This window comes from Zingiber officinale, chromosome 8A (assembly GCF_018446385.1).
Source record: "Zingiber officinale cultivar Zhangliang chromosome 8A, Zo_v1.1, whole genome shotgun sequence".
In the NCBI taxonomy this organism is placed as follows: Eukaryota; Viridiplantae; Streptophyta; class Magnoliopsida; order Zingiberales; family Zingiberaceae; genus Zingiber; species Zingiber officinale.
Genome location: NC_056000.1, coordinates 107,268,142 through 107,287,084, shown reverse-complemented (window position 1 = coordinate 107,287,084; position 18,943 = coordinate 107,268,142). Strand labels below are relative to the sequence as shown.

Below are 18,943 nucleotides of genomic sequence, written 5' to 3'. Positions count from 1 at the left end.
TTGTGGATCATATGTGGCCCGACTTTGGAAGTGAGGCAAGAAATATTCGCCTGACACTTGCAGCCGATGGAATTAATCCTCACAGCAATCTTAGTAGTCACTACAGCTGCTAGCCAATCATGTTGGCCACATATAATTTGCCTCCAGACATGTGCATGAAAAGGAAATTCATCATGCTAACGATGCTCATTTCAGGGCCGAAACAGCCTGGAAACGATATCGACATCTACCTTGAGGATCTGGTTGATGATTTGCAGCTGTTTTGGGAAGGAGTTGATGGAGTTTATGATGCTTATCGAAGGGAGGTTTTCACTCTTAAAGCAGTTCTTTTATGGACCATCAACGACTTTCCTACATATGGTAACCTTAGTGGATGTACTACACATGGTTATTACGCATGCCCAATATGTGGTGAGGAAACTTATGCAAAGCACTTACAAAATGGGAAGAAAATGTCATTTGCTGGGCATAGACGATTCCTACCACGATTTCATCCATATCGGAGGCAAATAAAGGAGTTTAATGGCATGGAGGAACTTGGTGTAGCAGGTAGGCCATTATCTAGAATTAAGTTGTTTGACAAGCTTTCAGACATAACATGTGAGTTTGGAAAGAAAACAAGTGTGAAGGGGAAAATAAGGAAAAAAGCAAAGGAGAATATTGTAGAAGACATTGAAGAAGAAAAGTATATTGGAGCTACAAATTTCAGTAAATGTTGGAAGAAGAAGTCAATTTTTTTCAATCTTCCATACTGGAAATACCTACATGTTAGGCATTGTCTCGATGTTATGCACATTGAGAAAAATGTTTTCGAGTCTCTGATTAATACTTTGATGAACATCAAGGGAAAAACCAAGGACAATGTGGCAGCTAGGTTGGACATGGTTCAGATGGGAATTAGGCCTCAATTGGCTCCTAAAATTGGTGAGAAAAGAACATATCTACCTCCTGCAGCATTCTCATTCACAAAAAATGAGAGATTACAAGTATGTAGGTCATTAATGGATATAAAAGTTCCGGAAGGTGTCTCATCAAACATGAAGAATATTGTCTGCATGGATGAGATGAAGCTGAGTAGCTTGAAATCACATGATTCTTATGTTATAATGCAGCACTTCCTGCCAATAGTCATACGTAATTCTCTGCCAAAATATGTTAGATATGCTGTCATAAGATTATGCTTCTTCTTCAAAGATATTTGTTGCAAGATTATCGATGTAGCCAAGTTAGATAAGCTGCAATCTGACTTGATCGTTACACTCTGCTTATTGGAGCAGTATTCCCGCCCCCCTTCTTTCTTCGATATCATGCTCCACTTAACAGTTCATCTTGTTCGTGAAGTCTAATTATGTGGACCAGTCTACTTCAGATGGATGTACCCATTTGAAAGATGCATGAAGGTGTTGAAAAGTTACGTAGGCAGTCGAAAATATCCGGAAGGTTGCATTGTTCGGAGATATGCAGCAGAAGAAGCAGTTGAATTTTGTTCAGAATATCTCAATGACCTTGATCCTGTTGGGGTCCCTAAATCACTACATGACCTAAACGCAAGCATTCTTGGATTCTCAGCGAGCAATTCATCAATCATCGTCCAACAAATTGATCTCCAACAAGCACACTTGACTGTTCAAGAAAATACAGAAGAAATATCTCCATACATTATGTAAGTGTACTGCATAACTAATAATTATATGTACTTGGCAGTCCATATGTATTCATGAAAACAAAACTTTAAAACTTTACTTCTTCAGTGAACACAAATCCTTCTTGAAGACAATGTTTCCCAAGAAATAGAAAGATGCAAGGTGGATACAAGATGCTCATAATAAGAGGTTCATTGACTGGTTTCGTGCAAAGGTGATGTTGAAGATGCTAACATACAATATTTGTTAATCATTGTTTTGATCACACTAATTAATAGGAATGCATGTCAGGTGGTTGCTGAAATCGATAGTTGCAATGGTGGAATGACATCGTCATTGAGATGGCTAGCCCATGGACCACGTGTGCGAGTCTTAAAGTGTGATAGCTATGTCATAAATGGAAATTTATACCAAACAAAAGAGCGGGATGATGAGAAAGTTTGTCAAAACAGTGGTGTTTCTCTACTTGCCAACACAATGCTTGTTTGTAGTGCCAAAGATAAGAATCCCGTGTTAGAGAATGTGACTTTTTATGGAGTTATTGAAGAGATATGGGAACTAGACTATCATCAATTTCAAGTTCCTCTTTTCAAGTGCGCATGGGTATCAAATGACAAAGGAATACAAGACAATGATGAACGTGACTTCACCTTAGTTAATCTGAACAAATGAAGCCACCAGCATGATGAATTTGTGCTTGCAAGTCAAGTTAGACAAGTATTTTATGTTGCTGACCCACAGAACAAAGGGTGGTCAATAGTGCTTCTAGTTCCAAATAGATGTTACGAGGGAGAAGAGGATCTTTGGACCAGAATTTTCAAAGCTCAACCAATTGATAATGTTGATATTCATTGTATTCCTACACATGAAAGATACTTTAGATCTTCTAAAGAGGGTTTCTTTCACTACAACAAAAACCCTCATAGACATCAGTGGAACAACAACGATTTTAAGCAAAAACCGTTGTCTTTGCGTATTTTACACCGATTTTTTCAAAAATCGATGTCTATGAGCGCAGATTTTCGCTAATAGACATCGGTTTTTTTAGCCGATGTCTATGAGCACCCATTTTTCGTTAATAGACACCGGTTTTAACAGCGGTTTTTAAAACCGGTGTCTATGATAATTTTCTTGTTCTATCTACGAAATCGGATAGTAAAAAACTGTTGTTAAAAGTGGTGTTAATGAACCAAAATAAATCTCAAAGTGCTAAAATTCAATATTAAATATTTGTTTTACATTCTTTTAAAACTAAAATAAAAATATTCCTAAACAAACTATAACTTATAAAAATGAAAAACTTTAACCTCGTTTTTACTTTACCTCCACAGCTTACCACCTCATAAATCGTAAAATAGAAATAAAGTACCATCTAGCTTTTTAACACACTAAATAATTCAAGAAACAAATATAACATAAAATTATAATTCGTTACCGTTGTAAACTTTGCTTGATGTCTAGTGTTGATGGAGGAAAAAATAATGTTTTATTTTATTTTATTTATTTGTATACATTGCAAAGGATGAAAATATAATATTCTAAACTAAAAAAGAAAAAAAAATAAAACAAGTAGGTGGATTCTGAAGAACCAAATGAAAATTACTCACTGATTTATGTAGTTAGCATTTCTTTATAAAAAAAGAAGAAAAAACAGGTGGTAATCGAATTTATGTAGTTAGCATTTTCGTCCACGGGAGGCAGAGACAGAGAGTCGTCTTCGGGTGACTCACCTTCTCCGCCTCTATCTTCTCCTCCCCTCCCATCGCCGACCCAATCTCTACCTCCTTCGTTCTCCCAAATCGAAGTAGACAGAAACAGAGATCGGAGATCTGTGCTTCCGATTCTCCGCTCGATCCGCCAAGATGCAGATAGGTTCCGAGAAGGCGTCGTCGCTCGATCTCTTGTCGACCGTCGTCGCCTCCCTCTCCAACGGATATGGGCTCGATTCCGGCACCGGGGATGCATTCGTGGAGAACCGGCTGCTGATCGTCGTCCTGAGCATCGTCATCGCTGTGCTCGTCGGTTGCGTGGCAATCTTCTTCGTCTGGCGATCGAGCGGAACGAAGCCCACCGAGCCGCCGAAGCCGCTAGTGGTGAAGACCCAGATGGATACAGAGGAGGACCAAGGGAAGAAGAAGGTCACCGTCTTCTTCGGGACGCAGACCAGGACGGTTGAGGGGTTCGCGAAGGTTAGGGTTTTTATCCGAGTAGTTCATTTTTTGAATTTTTCTCCCATGATCTTACATTTTTTCCCCCCATGTAGGCGCTGGCTGAGGAGGCAAAAGCACGGTACCCTAATGCCATATTTAAACTCGTGGATATCGTAAGATCATCTTCCTTATGTTTCAGATAATTGGAAATACTACTGATTAATTGACTGATCTGTAGTTAGTTTCCTCAATTATAGGACGAATATGCTACTGAGGATGATGAGTACGAGGAGAACCTGAAAAAGGAAAGCTTGGCTTTGTTCTTCTTAGCTACATAAGTTGAAAGCCAAGAATTTTTTATTTTTATAAACGATCAGTTTCCTCAAAGTTCGAGCTGATCCCTTTGTTTTCTTTAGGTATGGAGATGGCGAGCCAACTGATAATGCTGCTCGGTTCTACAAATGGTTTACAGAGGTTCTGGAAGCATGCACATTTAGTTAATCTATTCTACCAATAATCCTTTTGCCTTGATCGATTGCTGATTATTAGTTTTTATAGGGGAAAGAGAGAGGAACCTGGTTGGAAAATCTTCAAATTGGTGTTTAGTTTGGGCAATCAGAAATATGAACATTTTAATAAGGTTTCGTATGATGAAATTGTCAGTATTCTTTTTGTGGGAATTGCTTGGCTGATATATTTTTGTATTGTGTCCTTGCAAAGGTTGCTGTGGTGGTCGATGAACTGCTTCATGAGCAAGGTATATAGTCGATTTATTTAGTTTGTGATTTGACTAAGTCACATATGCTCCTAAAGCAGATTTTAAATCCTATCTTCAGTTGCAAGCTCAAAGTTCATGCATTTAATCTTTCTAGAGAATTTAACTTGTTTTGTAGACTAATTGTTACTCTAAAAACTTGTAAAGTCAACATGGTATGAGGAGTTACTATGAAACAGTTGAGTAGTCATGTTATCTGTGAGTTTCATACATACAACTGTAATGTAGTAGTCATGTGCAAGTTTGTAGATGTGTTTAATGAATTTAAGCATCATTCTATTGGTTGCTACTCGGAAAACCTAGAGGTTCCACTGTACAAAAATTTTGTACAAAGGTCTGAACCTTTTCCTAGCTATCATGTGTTCTTTTAAATTAAATTTTGGATCGCCTGTGGAACTTAACACGTTTGATCCAAAACATAATCTATTTGTTCTTTTAGGTTTTGACTTGGGTCTCCTGCGGAACTTAACACGTTCGACCCAAATCACCTTAAGTTATTAATTCCATTAAATATTAATTTCCATAATTGGTTCCCAGTACTGACGTGGTGAGGCACACGACCTTCTTGGATATGGGAGCAACCACCACCGACTAGACAAAACCTTTTATGGAAAGCTAATATTTAATTTCCTAAAATAACTTTAGGTTAACCGAATAGAACAATCAAATCACAAGGAAAAATAAAGCAAAAGAACACAACATCGAAAAACATATTCGAAATACTAGAATCGTAAGTCTCTTGTATTTGGTATTATTTCCATAAATAACTAGTATGATGCGGAAAAGGAAAAACTACTAGTTATACCTTCTAGAAAGAGCTCTTGATCTTCTACCGTATTCCTTTTCTAACCTCGGTCGTTGTGTGGGCAACGATATTCCAAGATGAGAAACCACCAACCACCTTCTTCTCCTCCTAGCTAGGTTCGGCCAAAACTAGAGAGCTTCACCAAGGAAGAAGAAAAACACCAACCAAGCTCCAAGAGATGCAAGCTTTCTTTCCTTCTTCTTCTTCTTCTCCAAGTAGTATCCGGCCGCCACAAGAACTCCAAGTAAGAGGGATGTTTCGGCCACCACAAAGAGGAAGAGAGGGAGAGGATGTTGACCGGCCACACCAAGGAATAGAAGAGGGAGAATAATAGAGATTGTCCTCATGAAGGCACCCCCACCCCTTCTTTTATATTCCTTGGCCTAGGCAAATTAGGAAATTTAATTACAATAAAATTTCCTTAATTTCTTTGATATGATTTAATTGAGAAAAATAAAATAAAATTTCCCCAATTAAACTATATTGGCCGGCCACATCAAAAAAATAAATTAGACAAGTTTTAATCAACAAATTAAAACTTCCTAATTTGTTTCCGGAAATTTTAAAAATAAAATTTCTCTTCAAAAATCTCTTCATGGTTGATAAAAGGAAATTTCTATAATTTTAATTTAACAACATGTGAATAATTTTTAAAGAGAAAATAAAATATCTCACCAATCTACAAATAAGGAAAGAGATTTAATCTCTTTCTTTAATCTTTTGTAGATCTTTTACAAGAGAGATATTTTAATTTTAATTCTCTTTAATAAATTATATCTTCCACATAATAAAAAATTAAAATTAAAATCCCTTTTAATTTAATATGGCCGGCCCCTCTAGCTTGGGTTCAAGCTAGGGCCGGCCACACCAATTTATGCTTAGGCCGGCCCTAGCTTGGTTCCCAAGCTAGCTTGGCCGGCCCCTATTAGGTGGGTATAGAAAGTGGGTATAGGTGGGTATAGTACTCTATAAATAAGAGGCTACGATAGGGACCGAGAGGAGGAATTGGTTTTGGTCTCCCGATAAAATTAAGCATCCCGCGTTCGCCCCGAACACACAACTTAATTTTATCAATAATAATTCATTCCACTAGAGAACTATTATTGAACTACCGCACCAATCCCAAATTATATTTTTGGGCTCCTTATTATGAGTGTGTTATTTTCCCTGTGTTTAAGATATCGAATGTCCACTAATCAAGTGAGTTACTGACAACTCATTTAATTAATATCTTAGTCCAAGAGTAGTACCACTCAACCTTATCATCATGTTGGACTAAGTCCACCTGCAGGGTTTAACATGATAATCTTTATGAGCTCCTCTTGAGGACATTATCAACCTAGTATCTCTAGGACACAGTTTCCTTCTATAATCAACAACACACACTATAAGTGATACCATTTCCCAACTTATCGGGCTTATTGATTTATCGAACTAAATCTCACCCATTGATAAATTAAAGAAATAAATATCAAATATATGTGCTTGTTATTATATTAGGATTAAGAGCACACACTTCCATAATAACCAAGGTCTTTGTTTCTTTATAAAGTCAGTATAAAAGAAACGACCTCAAATGGTCCTACTCAATACACTCTAAGTGTACTAGTGTAATTATATAGTCAAGATAAACTAATTCCTAATTACACTACGACCTTCCAATGGTTTGTTCCTTTCCATTTTGGTCGTGAGCTACTGTTTATAATTTATAAGATACTGATAACATCATCTTCTATATGTGACACCACATACTATGTTATCTACAATATAAATTAATTGAACAACTACAAACAAATGTAGATAAATTGACCAAATGTGTTTCTTTATTTAACATAAATGTTTACAAAAGCTTAGACTTTCAGTATACACTCCAACACATTCTTACTTGGATATTCTTCTATCTTTTTTTTTCTTCTGCATAGGCGCCAAGCACATTGTCCAAGTGGGGTTGGGAGATGATGATCAGGGTATTGAGGATGACTTCTCTGCATGGTATGTAGTATCAGCAAACTTTTATGCATGCCATCCAAATTTCAATGTCGGCTACTGCTATTTTTCAGTTTTCTATTTTTTTTCTCTTTTGCCTATCATTATCTCATTACTCCTTTGTGGAATATGAAATATCAACTGTACTTTCAGGAGGGAGCTTCTTTGGCCAGAGTTGGATAAGTTACTACAGGTTGAAAATGAGACAGGTGCACTCCTTATACAGCTGCCATTCCTGAATACCGAGTTGTATTTGTCAAAAGCCTGAAGAAGTTCCATATCTGGACAAAAGTTTGAGTTTTGCAAATGGCCATGCTATTCATGACATACAACATCCATGCAGGTAGAGATGCTCTTTACAAAGACAATTTAAAAACAGTACTGGTTAGGATTTTCCAGTCTATGAAAAGCATATCTAACACAACTTGTGTATCTTCAAGGGCTAATGTGGCTGTAAGACGAGAGCTTCATACTTCAGCTTCGGACCGGTCCTGCATCCATTTGGAGTTTGACATAGATGGCACTGGAGAACATTATATATCACTCTCACTTGCATATTTTGAGAACATGCAGGATGCATACACTAATTATATTTCTTTGTGTAGTTTTCACTGGATTTTGACTATCATCAATGTTGAGATGGAGATTAATTTTTTGTTAGATCCTCTTGGTCACCGTATTCATGATCAAGATTGGAAATATGTTGTCAACATGTAAGTTTTTTGGCTTCTTTTCTTACCTTTGTTGAAACATGGATGTATTTTGATGTGGTAATACAATTCCCACGGGTTATATGCATGAAGGGCCTTGAAATTGTATAATGCGGAGGTGGGAAGGAAAGGGAAAAAACAACCAACATGAGAAGTTGTCAAGGTATGTCTGATCCTTTTGATTAGCAACTGTTTCACTATCCTCGAAGGAGTTATTCCAATATTTCTTTTCTAACATAGGCTCCTCAACAACCGGATGCGGAGCAATGTGGTTTTTATATCATGCGATATATGAAAGATATAATTGAAAATTTTGGAGTTGGCCACAAGGATTCACTTCCAGCAATGGTAATAATACAATATCTTCCATTTTGCATATAAGCCCTAAAGATAATTTGTTACATTTTCCAACATTGCTTCAGTATCATAATTGATACAAACTCATATTTGATTTTGATTGATTATGAACGTCTCTTAGCTTTTCCCTCATTATATCAGATCTTGCTGTTGCTATGCTTCTCCCCTGGTGCTTGATGTGTTTCTATGTAGTCTTTGAACTTCTCTATTTCAATTTTGGCAGCTATGTGCTCGTCTATGATTAATAGTTCAATAGAATTCAGGGACACTGATTTGTTATATGATGCTCTTGGTCCTTCCATGATTTTTGAATTCAACCATTATCATGCCTAGTAATTTGTTGTATGATGCTGTCGGTTCTTATCAATCTCTACACTTTAATAAGAAGGAGCAAATTATCTATGTTATATTCTAAGCAGCATATACTAAGTGTCATATATGCACGCAATTATCCTTCAATGAATTAAGCATTATGAACAATAGTATTCCACAGCAGCCTTTAAAAACTTAGTATTCTATTTTATTTGATACATGTACACATTTGTTTTAGTTATTTGACATATGGTGGATTATTGGGTCCTGATCATGAATTAACTTTGTATAAAGTATTGTAGATTATCTTTTTTGCAAGTATCAATTAGAAAGAGACTTTCTTTGGTTTAGATATTTTGCATTCCAAATTTAGTTTATTGGTAGTTCTCATTGCAAAACCAGATTGAAAAGCTTTCAAAATGCTTGATTTGAAGTGTTAGAAGGATAGAGATCAGAAAAACTAGACTGGCCTCGTTAGAGCTAGAGCAGATATTTGGAAAAAAAATAAATAAATCAAAATTACATCTTTACCATTTCCAGCTTTCAAAATTGCATCTTTACTAATATATTATTTATGTGTTTTTACAGTTTACAAATCTCAAGTACTCCAGAGTTGAAATTGATGAAGTGCAGTTCGACTGGGCTGAATGCATGCTAGATTACATTTAAAGTACGGTTCTACCTTGATGTGTTGTTAAAAGAATGTTCTACCTTGATTCTGATATCTATTAGCTTTTGATGTAAAAAGAATGTTTGTGTATTTTATGGATACTATTGTAAGAAGATTATTTATATAATTTATGAATATTTGTGTATTTTATGGATACTGTTGAATGAAGAATATTTGTGTAATTTGTGAATATTTGTGTTTTTTTTTGTTACTGTCGATTTTTCATTGTTTCGAAAATCAAATTTGTGCTGTTAAAAAATATAGATATTACATCGGTTTTCCACCGCTGCAAAATCGGTGTTATTAACTAATATTACATCAGTCGTATACCGCTGCCAAAACTGGTGTTATTAACATATAATATTACATCGGTTTTACACCGTTGATGAAACGGTGTCGTTAAGTGATACTACACCGGTTTTAACCCGATGTCTAAAATGGCAGACCTTTTACATCGGCTTCATAGATATCGGTCGAAAATGTAATAGACACCGGTGGAAAACCGATGTCTATGAGGGTTTTTGTTGTAGTGTTTGTAACAAACAAGAAAAAATGATGTTTTCCACTTTTATGTCATCTGCATTAATATTTATTGTTTTTACTAGTATTATTTTTACTTGTTCTTATGTGTTAATGTTATTATTTGTATCACGTCTTCTTTTATTATATTGTCACTGTAGACTTTATATACCTTTTTCTCATCATTTATTTTCCTATATGCAGGGAAAAGAAAAATGCGTCCTAAAAAACAACGAAAAATAACAAAATATGATGATCCACGTGTAGTTGAGGACACCGAAATACACCAAGATACTGATGGGTTAGCCACTGCAGAGCTACGAGGAGAGACTGAAATAGAAGAACCTTCTATTACTGGGCAGAAGAAGACTCGGGGGCCTACATCAATGTGCAGACTTATTGCTGCTGCAAGATGGGGAAAAAAGTCGACGATTGATTATGATGACATGGGACGACTTGTGTACAATGAAAATGGGATGGCACTATAATCTTTCATTGGCTCTGTTATTAGATCCATGGTGCCAATTAACATAAAGTCATGGCCCACTGTTCCAGAGAACATGAAACAGAAAGTGTGGGAAGAAATCTCGGTAAGTATAATCCAATAATACACTTCTTTATGAGATTGCTTATATTTTTTTCATTATGATTTTTTCAATATACAAACTGATAGCAATTATTGCTGTGTGTTACAGAATGTCTTCGACTTAGCACCACAAAGCGAGGTGGCAGTGATGAGTTCAGCAACCCAGAAATGGAGAGACTTCAAAAACAAACTCAATAGTAGGTTTGTCTGGCCATATAGAGATAATCCTGAAAGACTGAGGTCACCACCGGAGCAGTATCAGATCCCATCTGCAATTTGGAAAGCTTTTGTCGATGAGAGGCTACATCCATCTTGGGAGGTACTTGATGATCTTTTCATATTATATTTAAATTATTATATGCACCAAGATTTAAAACATTTAGGGCATTTAATTAACAAAATGAAGTTCTGTACAGCAGGAATATATATAATAAGTTCATGTACAGTAGGAATATATATAATAAGTTCATCATACTCCATTCATTGTTTTTAAATTCTAGCAAATCTTCTATAAATTTTCTTTTTTTTACGTGATATAGGTCACTCATGAAAAACAAAAGGAACGGACGAGCCATTGCAAGTATCATCACAAAATGTCTCGCAAGGGTTACATTGGCTTGGAGACTGAATTGGTAATCCATGTAACATTATATTATCCTTTTCATGTAGTACGTCATGTTTTAAATGATCATTTTTTGGAATTGTAGAGGCAGAGAAAAATATTCAGGGAGGATGAGGAAGTTGATAGGTCATTACTTTGGCGTAAGGCCCGCGAGGACAAATCCGAAAACATCACAAATACAGAGACTGCTGAAGTTGTTGAAAAAATTGTATTATTTTAGTTTTATTTCAAGTTCATTCATAATAAGTGAAAAAAGTGTCTTCATTGGATATTTAATGTTACCTCCATATTTTTAGCAAGATTTGTTGGACAAGAAAAAGAGGGGAGAGTTCATATCTTCTGGAAGCAATGACGTATTAACTACTGCATTAGGGAGCCAAGAACATTATGGAAGGGTTAGAGGTGTAGGGGGATTTGTGAAGCCCCAAGTCTACTTCAAAACTCCAAGGAAGAAGAGGGAGTTAGTGTCAAAGGCTTTGGCTGAAAACTTCAAAGAGCAAGTGGAGGAAACAAAGAGTTTGAAAGCTGAAGTTTAAAAACTCAAGGCTCTTCTTGCTCGATTTATGCCAGAAACAAGTGATCAAGTTTCTGAACGTGTAGCATCTAACAAGTCATCACACATGGTAGTTCAAAGATTGGAAGATGATGTGGAAGTTTTTGAATGCGGCAGTTCATTCAATGAGGTTTTGTATTATATTTGGTACATTAAATTTGTTTACTAGCTTTAGATATTAAAACATAATATCTTATTGTTCAGGGGAAAAAATGTCATTTGGCTCTTAAGAATAAGGGGAATGTGGTGGCATATGGCACGATAGTATCCGACGGAGGCCCAAATGTTATGCTGCACAATGCTCCACTTGGGGAAGGCAACTTAAAGGTGTTTGTTGATGTTGTTTTACAGGAGGAAGCGGAGCTTCCAATTCCACTTAATGTTGGGTTTTTCGGGCCACAAAAACCACTTTTTGCGTTGCAAAGACCCCGAAACCCCCATACCATGGATCCGTGCGAAGAAATAAATTTCGAAAAAAAAACTTCATGTACGAGTTTCCTAAGCCTAGATCTAGAAGATAAGATCTTTACCCTTGATGCGAAGCCCTTCGCGTAATCCCGCTCGTCCTAGGTTCGTCGGATCACGAGAGTATCAAAGTAGATACTCCTCTATGTGTATCCACACAAGCAAGAGATGGAGAAAACCCACACAAAAGGTGTGCTAGCACCTTTAATGGTCATGGCAAGGAGGATGAGAGGGAGAGAAGAAAGCTTGGAGGAAGAAGATGGAGGTTTCAAAACACAAAATGAAACTTCTCACATGAATGAAAGTGGTCGGCCACTTTTTGGCTTCTAAACCCCCATGGAATATCAAGAGTCAAGTCTCTTGATCTCCTCCATGAGGTGGTATTTGGTCAAGTCAAACTTGACCAAATGAAGAAGCCTTGATGATGAGGCATTGGTCAAGTCAAAGTCAAGTCAAAACTTGACTCTTCATCTTCTTACTTAAGTCAAGTCAAACTTGACCACTTCTCTCCCTTGGTTGATATAATCTAACCATTGGTTCAAGTCAATTTTAATTTAATGAATCTCTATTCATTGAATTAAATTAATTCAATGAGTCTAAGTCCAAATTAGACTCATCTAATACATGAACCAAATTGAGTCCAACTCAATTAGCCTACTTTGGATTACTCTTAATCCAATTTGGTTCATCACATGAACCTAATCCTTTAGGTTCATCAAATGAACCTAATCTCTATCTAATTGCCCTTTGTGTGTGACCCTATACGTTGGCAATGCTCCTAAACCCATTTAGAAGCATAAGTAATGAGCGGTATCTAGCAACACATCATTACTACCTAAGTTACAAGAATGTTGAGATCCAACATCACCTTATGACTACTAATTGTGACTCCTCACAATATATGACAAGTGCCCTTCTATCCTTGACATCTATATTGATCAATGTGAGGTATAGACCGTGTCATCCTCTAATCAATCTAAATCTTGAACTCCAAGTAGACTCACTCAATCAAATGAGCTCAATATCTCATATTCACTCATTTGGGCATGACCATGCACTTCGTGGTCTCACTCTATCAAGAATATCGATGTCACTCCCGTCATATAGGAGGGATAGATCTCATCTACATCACTCACATCCCTCTGCATAATTCATTACATACCCAGTAATCGCCTTTATAGTCCACCTAGTTACGGGTGATGTTTGACGAAGCCAAAGTACGTAACTCCTTATGTAGGGAACCATGGTGACTTCAGGTCCAAGGACTAGTAGTCATACTAATAGCCACATGAGAAAGTATATGACACTCATATAACGATCCATGATACTTTCTCATGGCGGGTCATTCAGTATACATTCTCCAATGCATACCCATGTGTCAACTTAATATCTCCATATCCATGACTTGTGAGATCAAGTCATCGAGTTGATCTACATGCTAGTCTCGTCGCATTGACTGTTAGTTAGAGCCCTAGAGCCAATCATTTGATGATTGTATGGACTCATGTATATCATATTCTTGTATATTAATAAAGGCATTTGTTTGGTTATTATACTTATTTATATTAGTGCCAAATAAACTAAATATAATAGCGTCTTTGAGTAGAAGATTCATACCTATATCAATCGATTAGTTGAATCGATAGTGAGATGATATAGGGAACACTACTCTAAATCATTCCTAGTCGAGTATTAGCATTCTGGGACAATGTTAATACAATAAGACTAGCATGTAGGTCAGCTCGATGACTTGATCTCACAAGTCATGGATATAGAGATATCAAGCTGACACATGGGTATGCATTAGAGAATGTATACTGAATGACCCGCCATGAGAAAGTATCATGGATCGTTATATGAGTGTCATATACTTTCTCATGTGACTATTAGTATGACTATTAGTCCTTAGACCTGAAGTCACCATGGATCCCTACATAAGGAGTTATGTACTTTGGTTTTGTCAAACGTCACCCGTAACTGGGTGGACTATAAAGGCGATTACTGGGTATATAACGAATTATGTAGAGGGATGTGAGTGATGTAGATGGTATCTATCCCTCCCATATGACGGGAGCGACATCGGTATTCTTGATAGAGTGAGACCACTAAGTGCATGGCCATGCCCAAATGAGTCAACATTAGATATTGAGCTCATTTGATCGAGTGAGTCTACTTGGAGTTCAAGATTTAGATTGATTAGAGGATGACACGGTCTATGCCTCATATTGATCAATCTAGATGCCTAGGATAGAAGGACACTTGTCATTATTTTGTGAGTAGTCACAATTGGTAGTCACAAGGTGATGTCGGATCTCGACATTCTTGTAACTTGGGTAGTAATGATGTGTTGCTAGATACCGCTCATTACTTATGCTCCTAAATGGGTTTAGGGCATTGCCAACGTTACAAGAACCTATAGGGTCACACACTTAGGACAATTAGATGGAGATTAGGTTCATATGATGAACCAAGAGGATTAGATTCATTTGATGAATCAAATTGGATTAAGAGTAATCCTAATTGGGTTAACTTGAGTTCGACTCAAGTTGATTCATGTATTTAATGAGTCTAATTTAGATTATGACTTATTAAATCAATTTAATTTAATGAATTAGATTCATTATATTAAGTTGGCTCGAATCAAATGGTTGGATTAGATCAACCATGGTAGAGATTGAGTCAAGTTTGACTTGACTAGAGAAGGAAGACCAACGGTCAATTTTGACTTGACCTTTTGCCACCTCATTGGTGAGTTGGCATTAGGTGGACCAATGATGATATCCCACATCATCATGGATGCCACCTCATGGAAGTTACAAAGCCATTTTCTTATTAACTTCACATTAATTGCATTTAATGGGGAGTTACACTAGAGAAGAAAGTGGTCGGCCACTTGGTGAATGGGTGTGAATTCATTTTCATTCAAGTGTGGTTTTTCTTCCTCCTTCTTCCTCTCAAGCTCTCCCTCTTCCTCTCCTCCTTGCTTGGCCGAATCTCACCTAGGTGCTAGCACACCTTTGTGTGAGGCTTTCTCTACCTACGTGTCCGTGTGGATACTTCTAGAGGACCGGTGCTTGACAGTCTAGAGATCCGGCAACTCATTGGACGAGCGGGATAAGCGAAAGGCACGCTTCGAAGGTATAACCCTTATCTAGTGTAGATTTAAGGTTTTACAAACTCGTACAAGAAAAAGGTTTTTCAAAAAGTTTTTGTTTACGAATCTTTGCACTGATCTACGGCTTTGGGTGACTCGGGGTTTCCGTGACGCGAAAAAGCGGTTTTCGCGGTCCGACGAACCCAACAGTGGTATCAGAGCCACGTGCAAAGACTTGTACGAGTTCGTTTGTATTTTTATGAAAAATATACCTTCTGTGATTTTCTGTAAAAATTGAGTTTTTAGAGTTTTTATGAGTAATTTTTCCGTAGAAGCGAAGCACAAGTGTCTCGGCACTTGTAGGCTTCGGCTACCGGAAAGTTTTCTTGTAAACGGCTTCGTTTTGCCCCAAATTCGTTTGGGACAGCGGGGTCGGGTGCCATTAGATCGCAAAGGAGCAACTCACGATGGTTAGATCGTGGGTAGGGGTACTGCCCCTAACCCCGCAAGGGGATTTCGATTGCACCGAAATCGCTAAAAACGAACCCGCCGGGAAGATTTTTCCAAACGGCAATGTCTCGCCCAAATCGTTCTGGGACAGCGGGTTTAGCGCTGTTGGATCGCAAAGGAACCTCGCGATGGTTAGATCGCGGGTAGGCGCTGCCCCTGGCCCCGCAAGGGATCCGTTCAGCGATTGCGCCCAAACCGCTAACCAGATTTTACTCGTAAAAATTTTCAAAATTAATTTTAAAATTATAGAAAATTATGAAAATATATAATTTTGCATTATATATTAAATTTGTGATAGTCATGGCCCAAAAACCCAATTTGATTGGACAATGTGTTGTAATTCATAATACGGCCTGCGTGCTGTTATGTGCGTGTTGTATTTTTATTTTATTCACGACCTGCGAGTCGTGCCTCTCTCTTATATTCTGGTTGTAAATTAGATTTAGACTCGAATGTAACTCGAGTTTCAAATTGTAATGTACAAATTGGAGCGTTGGAGGGTCCAGACGAATCCCTGAGTAATATGCCAAGGTGTCAGGGAGTGGAGAATGTTGACCCTAGGTTGACCATTCGATCTTCTCATTGGCTTGAGAAGATCGTAGTAGGGCCATGACTAAATCACAAATAGATTAATTAATTAATTGTTATTATTTGATGCATGTTTAATAATTAATTAATTAATTAGTGCCTTAACGATTAGATTAGATCTAAGTCGTGCACATGATGCACCCTTGCGATTAGATTAGATCTAAGTCGTGCACAAGATGCATCCTTCTCGATTAGATTAGATCTAGATCGAACCAACTCTAAAATGCCTAACCGTGCCGTGATACCTATCACTACCTCGATCACATGTATTGTTGAATCTGCCAAAGCAGAGCAATACATATTATCTTGGTAGGGTACGGAGGGACAATCTTGGTCCCGCCTATCAACCAATGGGTGAATACAAACTCAATTAGATTGAGTATTCATAGTTACTCGGTTGGATCGAGTCAACTATAGGCATTCTTCCAATAGTTGGAAAGATAGGTCAAAATCACATCTATATTAACTCTCGGGCGTATTAGCCAAAGCTAACTCGAGTTTTAATATAAATGAGGATTTTATTCTATAAACAAGAGTTGCATAGAGATGTAATTGGTAATCGTTACCTACCGATCATACTAAGCCTTGGGCGTATTAGCCAAAGCTAACTCAAGGGTTAGTATGATGTGGATCTTGTCCCACAAGAATTATAGTATTCAGTGGGAGCATCATTTAATTAAAGGCCTAATTAAATGATTTTAAAAGAATATGATATTTATTTCTGCAAATTTTCTGTTGTAGATAACCATGACGTCGAACACGAATTCCTTCTCCCTGCGATCTGTCCTTGAGAAGGACAAGCTCAACGGAGCGAATTTCCTGGACTGGTACAGGAACTTGAGAATAGTTCTCACCCAGGAACGTAAACTGTACGTTCTGGAGCAGCCCATTCCGGAGGCTCCTCCTGCCAATGCCCCGCGAGCCGACAAAGATGCTTACAAGAAGCATCAAGACGACGCATTAGATGTCTCCTGTCTAATGCTCGCGACCATGAACTTCAGAAGCAACATGAGTTGATGGGCGCTTACGATATGGTTGAGAATCTTCGCCAACTATATCAGGGACAAGCGAGGCATGAGAGATTTGAGATCTCTAAGGCACTGTTTCAGTGCAAGATGTCAGATGGGGCTCCTGTAGGTCCTTATGTACTCAAGATGATTGGGTACATAGAGAACCTACAAAGACTGGGGTTCCCACTTGGCCAAGAGCTGGCCACTGACTTGATCTTGCAGTCCTTGCCGGATAGCTATAGTCAATTCGTTCTCAACTATAACATGAATGAGATTGACAAGCCACTGCCCGAGCTACTTAGTATGTTACGAACTGCTGAGATTAACCTTAAGAAGGTTAAGCCCATTCCGATGGCGATACACAAGGGCAAGGGCAAGCCCAAAGGTAAGGGAAAGTCCCAAACCAAGGGCAAAGGCAAGGCACTGAAGCCTAAAGGAGGGGTCGCCAAGGATGCTACCTGCTTCCACTGCGGTCAGACCGGGCACTGGAAGAGGAACTGCAAGGTATACTTGGAGGATCTTAAGAAGAAGCGAAGTGAGACTTCCACTTCAGGTATATATGTTATAGAAGTCAATCTATTTCTACATCATGGGTATTAGATACTGGATGTGCTTCTCACATTTGTACTGATGTGCAGGCACTGAGAAATAACAGAGCATTGGCAAAGGGCGAGGTGGACCTACGAGTAGGCAATGGAGCACGGGTTGCTGCTGTTGCTGTAGGAACTTATCAGCTATCTCTGCCCTCTGGGCTTGTACTAAATTTAGATGATTGTTGTTATGTGCCTGCTCTTACTAAGAACATAGTTTCAGTTTCTTGTTTAGACAAGAAAGGATACTCTTTTATAATAAAAGACAAATGTTGTTCTGTTTATTTAAAAGATATGTTCTATTGTAGTGCACCACTAATAAACGGACTCTATATTCTAGACCTTGAGAGCCCTATCTATAACATTAATACCAAGAGGTTCAAGTCAAATGACATGAACCAAACTTATCTCTGGCACTGTCGCTTAGGTCATATAAATGACAAGCGCTTATCCCAGCTCCATAAGGATGGTTTGTTGGACTCATTTGATTTTGAATCATATGAGATATGCGAGTCATGCCTACGAGGCAAGATGACCAAGACTCCCTTTAGTGGGCACAGCGAGAGAGCGACTGATTTGTTAGGACTCATACATAGTGATGTATGTGGCCCTTTCAATGTCGCTGCTAGAGGCGGTTATAGATACTTCATCACATTTACTGATGACTTCAGTAGATATGGTTATGTGTACTTGATGACACATAAGTCCGAATCCTTTGAAAAGTTCAAAGAATTCAAGAATGAAGTACAGAACCAGCTTGGCAAGAGTATTAAAATACTTCGATCAGATCGAGGTGGTGAATACTTAAGCCATGAGTTCCGTGACTACTTAGCTGAGTGTGGGATTTTATCTCAACTCACTCCTCCTGGAACACCACGATGGAATGGTGTATCCGAAAGGAGGAATCGTACCTTATTAGATATGGTACGATCTATGATGAGTCACACATATCTTCCGACATATCTATGGGGATATGCTCTAGACACGGCAACTTTCAT

General features: G+C 37.8%; 2 long non-coding RNA genes across 2 annotated transcripts; both read left to right on the top strand.

Annotated features, from left to right (window-relative positions):
• The first annotated feature begins 4,394 nt into the window (after positions 1-4,394).
• On the top strand, positions 4,395-7,540 carry LOC122008823. Its single transcript, XR_006119384.1, has 4 exons — positions 4,395-4,433; positions 4,514-4,550; positions 7,296-7,365; positions 7,513-7,540. It is a non-coding gene; the product is annotated as an uncharacterized LOC122008823 (long non-coding RNA).
• A 3,222-nt stretch (positions 7,541-10,762) lies between these two features.
• Positions 10,763-11,291, top strand: LOC122010456. The gene is made up of 3 exons (XR_006119903.1): positions 10,763-10,832; positions 11,053-11,145; positions 11,221-11,291. It is a non-coding gene; the product is annotated as an uncharacterized LOC122010456 (long non-coding RNA).
• The last annotated feature ends 7,652 nt before the right edge of the window (positions 11,292-18,943 follow it).